Source organism: Triturus cristatus, chromosome 3_2 (assembly GCF_964204655.1).
Source record: "Triturus cristatus chromosome 3_2, aTriCri1.1, whole genome shotgun sequence".
Classification (NCBI taxonomy): Eukaryota; Metazoa; Chordata; class Amphibia; order Caudata; family Salamandridae; genus Triturus; species Triturus cristatus.
Genome location: NC_140584.1, coordinates 668,613,606 through 668,620,234, shown reverse-complemented (window position 1 = coordinate 668,620,234; position 6,629 = coordinate 668,613,606).

Below are 6,629 nucleotides of genomic sequence, written 5' to 3'. Positions count from 1 at the left end.
AACAAACTTTAACTGTGACCAATCAGGTCACAGCACCCTCTAGAACACTCCCAAGTGAGGCTTGGCTCCTTAGATTTTCACCACACATCATGTGTAAAGGGAGTCTCCCTGAGCTCTGCTCAGGTTGTGGAAAACATGTAATATTTTCGTTTGCATAAGCAACAGCCATTTTTACTGTGGTGTTCATTTTGTTACTTCGTAATTCTTTCGTCCCCTGCTGTTCGCCTTTTCACTCTGCTTGTGTCATCTATTTTAGTCGACCTCCTGACATGGATAAGCAATGTACGTGCTGGGGGGTTGTAGCTGCTAGTGCACCTGGTCTTACATGTTATTTGTTGACTGTTTACTACTGTGCGAGCATGGAAATACTATAGCTCACTACCCCCCTCTCGGACCCATGATGTTAGTTGTACCAAGTACATGAACCTTACTCGCCCCGGAATAGTAGGATGGCTTTTCGGTAAAACTGTAAGTTATACCAGTTGATCTCCACAGGTTAGGGTGCGCCTTAGCGTGTGCATACCGCCGTGGGGGTCCATGTGGTCCTGATGAATGCTTAGCCAACTGGACATGACAAGCAGAAACATGTCGACCTTATTATAAATTGGACAAGCTTGGGTTAACCTAACCAACCGGCTCCAGTCCATCTCACCTGTTTTTTTATTGGTCTTTGGTTTGCCTTGATTAAATTAGTTGTTGGTTAAAACCATTTACCTTTTAAATTCACACCCACCTTCCCATTCAAAAACCAGCTCCGCTGTAGTTCAGGCGTCGCAGCACACCAGGGAGGCACTCGGCCTCTCTGGTGGGAACCCAATGATGAAGCATGTCACCAACTAGGTTGGTGAGTGAGGGTTCTTTTAACAAATCCTTTTGGTTTTTGCCCACGCTGTTGCTCTCTTTTTGTTCCTTTTCCCTGGTCACTCTTCTGTTGTTTAACTGACTGTTTACTGCTGCCATAAGCATTTCTGTTCCCCCTCCCTATTTGCTGACCACGTAGTCCTCTATCTCCGCTTGTTTGATGATAGCTATTTCTAAACTTGTTCTTTCCATTTCTGTCCACATGCTTACATTGCAGAAAACCAGTATATAAGAACGATGGTTTGTGAGTTCAGTGTACTTCCTCCTGCAGCACTCGAGAGTGTTATATGGACGTGGTCCCACTCATGACTGATTAATAAACTTGATTTATTTTAATTCAACTCCAGTGCCGATCTCTATTTTGTTGGTCTTTGGACCCGTGGACGAGAGGGTGACACTGCACCAGTGTGGTCACTTTTTGGTACATTTCCACAGTTGACGCCCGACACGTGGAGCCCTATCGGAGACACGGCCGTCCGAAGGAGTGGTCTTGATGGAGGATCGAAATATTACTGAGGATACGCACTGCATGAGGAGACCCTGGTCTTTGCAGGCCGACGTAACTTTTCTAGTTTTCCCGATTTGACCCTCTGGGTGGTAGCCGGTCTCGACTGGGGTTTTCTTTGGCGTATTCTGCAGTGACCATTAGGTCGACCAGAGTTCGGCAGGTGGGAGTTGGAGACTTCTGTTTGGTAAAGTTGCTGAAGCGGCACTCTTGATTTGCTTGGTTTGTTTTTTTGGTTTAGTTTTAGTATTCATTCTTTGCAAAGACTGAAGGCAGGTAATGTGGACATTTATCTCCTTTTGGAATATTTGTTTGGAGTAGTAATATTTTACATATACTTGTGAAAACATGCCTGTTCTCAGCACACTCTGTAAGTGGTGTTGGTGCTCTTGTGGTACCAAGAAAGCTTTAGAGCAAAGTCAGCCGGCTCCTCCGGAAGGGACTCCAAATAGAGAGATCTATGTCAAATACGGTATTTCTCCCATAATGTATGGTTCATTGTGGAACAAATACACAAAGAAAGAGTCCGATTTACAATGGCCAGTGAATGGGTCATTTGATTGTAAAAAGGTTCAATATGTAGAACAGTGTTTATTTAAAAGAAAAAGTAGACGGGATATGTTTGATTGTGTATGTATGTGGGATAAAGAAGTGCGGGAGAGAGCGGAATCTGTAGCAGAGAAAGAGCAGTGAAAAATGGTATATCAAAAAGTGGTGGAATTAAAAGACAAAGAAATGAAGCAAAAAATATAAAAGGAAGATAGAGAACGTCGATTAGAGGTAAATGGCCAGTATCCTATTAGGCGCCCTATCTATCCACTACTTAATACACCTCAGGATGATTGCATCCTATTAGAACAACCCCCACCCCCATATAAATTCCCTGCTCCAAGTTCCCCTGAGGATGAGGCTTCTGACGAGGAGCATTCTTCTTCAGCGGATAAAGATAAAGCTAAGCAAGGTGGGCGGCAGACTCGCTCTACTTTGACTAAAGCAGAAAAAGATACATTAAAAACCACTGCTAGAGAGGAAGCTCGTCGGAATAACACTGCATCGATCCTTGCAGCTATGGTTCAACAGTGGAAAGATAAAGACCAATTTTATTTTGTAGATTAATTCTGTTGGGAGGTAATATATGGTTGGCGGCATATTTCTGATGAAACAGAACCAGCTGATCTAAACGTTGATTAGGAGCGGTTAGCAGATGTAACTTACCTTTTTTCTGATATACCTGATACGATTAGACGAATAGTTAAATTACGAGATGAAACATTGCATTTACGAAAGGAGCAAGAATTAGCTAGAAAAAAATAAAGTTGTAAAAACAGTTCAGTCTCAGGCAAAGAAAGTACATGCTTCGGTGGATGCGAACAAACCCAGTAGTAGTGAAGTTCTTATGAAACCGATGCGTAAAGCTGCACCCCTGTATGTTCCTCCGAAGGGTGCCGGAACAAATGATGATAAAACTTCAGATGATGCAAAGTGATATTTTATATATAATTGGGTTTACACTCCTTAGAGTAGAGCAGATGTAATGGCTCTTAAGGCTGCTTTGCCCGACCCCCGGAAAAATCCCACCGCTTTTTATGAGGAAGTGGAAGGAGCCATCAGGTCCTGCACTATGACCTTGCCAGATATTGATATGTTCGTTGGGCTTATTTTGCCCTCTGATATGTGGAGAACAATATGTAAAATAGATGATAATGTGGCATATGGTGATACCTGGGAACATTTGGAAGAAATAGATGCGGAAAGGGAGCCTGCGCAGAAACCTCAGAAGGAGATATCAGATCTTCCTAGAGCTATTGTGACTAAGTTGAAGACTCTCATACCCCCTAGAAAAATAGATTGGACTATGTGAGCGTCCTGTAAACAGAAAAATGATGAGTTTGTTTCTGATGTCTTTTCAAGATTTGAGGAGACATTCCATAATTTTAGTGGCCAGTCAGTGGCCGATGATACGGGTAAGCATTTGTTTGTCAACAAATTTGTCGCTAATATGTTACCGGAAATAGCTAGTTGCTTAAAGGCTAGTGAGAGTTCTTGGACCATGTCTTCTCTGGTTTCCCTTTCAACTATGGCCCAATATTATGAACTCTCTCCTTCAGGGTCATAGAAGTAATGACACACTAGCTGCAGCATGACGGACTGGTGTGAGACTCTGCTGATGATTGAGTAAACACATATACAACATGCTATAGAGCCTTCTGATCCATCATTCAGCACGACACTGCGTCTGATGGTCAAGAGATTGTGGCTTAAGTGTCACATTATTATTTATGCACTTTTTAGCAGAGCAGAAACATGTTGATCCTAAGATAGGGTACCCTTTCGACCCTATAATCACTTGCATTTTAATTAACTACTTTATAGGCAGGAAGAATAAAGTTGTTGCCTCTATATAGATAGTTTAACCACACTTATATGTTTTTCTTTTTTCCTTTTGCACTCAGCCCCTCCTTACCATATTGAGTTGTTAGACCCAACCCGTGCTTTGCACTCCTGCTCCTTCCCTCTTGGCGAAATCGAAGCCCACACGGGGTACCTTGCGGTCCCCGTGTGTTGTAGGAACCCAATGATGAAGCATGTCACCCTCAGGTGAGTGAAGGTTTTCATCCATAACTTTGTTATGCCCGTTCCCCCATGGCCTTTTACTAGTCTTTTTAAGAGTGCTACCCTCTATCAAGTGTGAGTACCAATATTATAAGCGACAGGAACAGGAAGCGAAAGGCAGGGAGGATAAGAAGGTTAAAGAGTTAAAGACAAAAGTTATGTTGGCTCAAGTATATGGCCCATCATTTAGGGGAGGTGGAAGAGGCGGACGTGCAATGTATACACCTGGAGTGCCCCCTGATCTGTGTGCTTATTGTAAAGAGACTGGGCATTGGCGTTCTGAGTGCCCTCTTTTACGAGGTCAGCAGTACCAGCAGGGAAGGGGAAGAATTTGAGGACGCCCAGGGAATTCAGGAAACAGGTGAGGTACAGGAGCTTGTCCCAGGTTTGAGGCAGTTGAACAAGGACCAAATTACTCTAATACTTTTGATAGATGAAATCAATACCAAATGTCTGATTATTCTGCTGATGCACTTGCAGATTCCGATTATGCATAGGGATGCCTAGGATGGGGTAAGAGACCGGTTGAGGTGCCTGTAGATCAAATGGGTCTTTATGTTGACGCAAAAATCTTGGGATCTACTGATCGGTTTCTGGTGGACACAGGGGCTTCCCGTAGTGCTCCGTCTAAAAGATTGGTTCCTAGGGCTCCCCTGTCTGGCACAATGATAACATCAATAGGGTTCGATGGAACACCTACACCCAGCCCGCTTTCACAGCCACTTGAATTCGGACTTGACAAATTCAATGCAGCAAGTCCATTTTTGCTTTCCCTTAATATGCTGGACAACATTGTGGGTATCGATATGCTTAAATATTTTCGTGCTACAATACGTTGTTCTCTGGAAGTTGTGCGTGGTATTTTGAATGACAATTATCCAATGGTTGAGAGATCTTGTCTTATCAATGAGGATGTCGCTCTGGCGTCCTTACCTAGTACTTTGTGGGCTACATCAGATACTGATGTGGGTCAAATGGTTATTCCACCTGTGCATATTCAAGTAAGAGAAGGTGTTTCATTGCCTCGACTGCCCCAATACAAAATATCCCGAGAAGGTAAAGAAGCATTAGCACACATTGTTCAGTATTTGATCAAAGTGGGGTTAGTGGAAGAAGTCCCCTATAATACTTGCAATAGCCCTAGCCTTCCTATTTAGAAAAAAGACACTGATACTAAAATTTACAGATTCATTATTGATTTGCGGGAGGTTAATAAAAGTGTAGTGCCCCAATATCCGGTAGTTTCTGATATTACAACCCTTCTCACTATGGGCCCTTCCACTGCCACTACATTTTCTGTGATAGACTTAAAGAACGCATTTTTCTCAATACCCATTCACCCTGAAAACTGTTATCTATTTGGATTTACACTAAAAAATAAATCCTTCCGGTTCTGTAGAGCTCCACAGGGCTATACAGAGAGTTCTAGTATTTACAGTCAGGCATTAACCCCTTGAGTGCCCGCCCCTTTCCCCGCCCTGTGCCGGCCGTTGCATTAGCGGGCGGGGTTTATGACGAGCTGGTCTCGTCATGGGCACAGCGCAACCGCGGCCCATGACGAGACCAGCTCGTCATGGGCACTCAAGTGGTTAAAAAGACAGATTTCCTGTACCAAAAGGGGTGGTCCTTATCCAATATGTCAATGACATCTGGTTTGCTGCAGATACCCCTGAGCAATGTGAAGAAGGAACACTGTTATTGTTATCATTTCTTGCATCACATAATCACAAAGTATCTAGTAAGAAATTGCAATATTGTAGACAGCAGGATACCTATTTAGGTCACCTACTGTCTAAGAAGGGACGTGCACTCACACAAGACCGCATTCAGACCATTTTAGATACTCTTGTGCCCCGTACTCAGAAGGATGTCCGCGCACTGATTGGCATCACTTCTTTTTGTAGGCAGTGGATCCCCAGTTTTTTCACAGATTATAAAACCTTTGTTGGCCCTTTTGACTAAAGACACTCCGATGCCCCTCCCATGGACTGCTATCTCGGTTTTAACACAGACACATGGCAATAAACAGCGCCCGGGCGCATATTTTTCAGCTGTCCTTGATCCAGACGCTTGCGTGCTGCCCCGATGTTTCCGAGCAGTGGCGGCAACGGCTGTATCTATACGCCAGAGTGAAGGAATAGTTTTGTCACATCAATTGCTTGTGTTAGTACCCCATTCAGTTGAGGCTTTGCTAAATCAAACAAAGATGCAACATTTGACTAGTGCTCGTTTAACAGGATATGAATTGACACTTTGGGCCCCTCATATCACGTTAAAAAGATGCCTGACACTAAACCCTGCCACATTGTTGCCATTTCCAGCCACTCAGCCACAGTCACAACAGTCACATGATTGTATATTTCTCACTGAAGAGCTAACAAAGGGTTGTGTTGACCTACAAGATATACCTCTTTCTAGTGTTGCTGGGGAGATATGGGTTGATGGCTCATGTTTAAAATTACCTGATGGCACTACATCTGCTGCCTATGCTATTACGACACTTCAAACAGTAGTTGAGACAGCTCGCATCCCAGAGAAGTTGGCCCAAGCAGCCGAACCGATTGCACTGACGAGAGCATTTGAGCTTAGTACAGACTTACTTGTCAACATTTTTACCGACAGCCAGTACGCTTTCAGGGTGGCACACAAT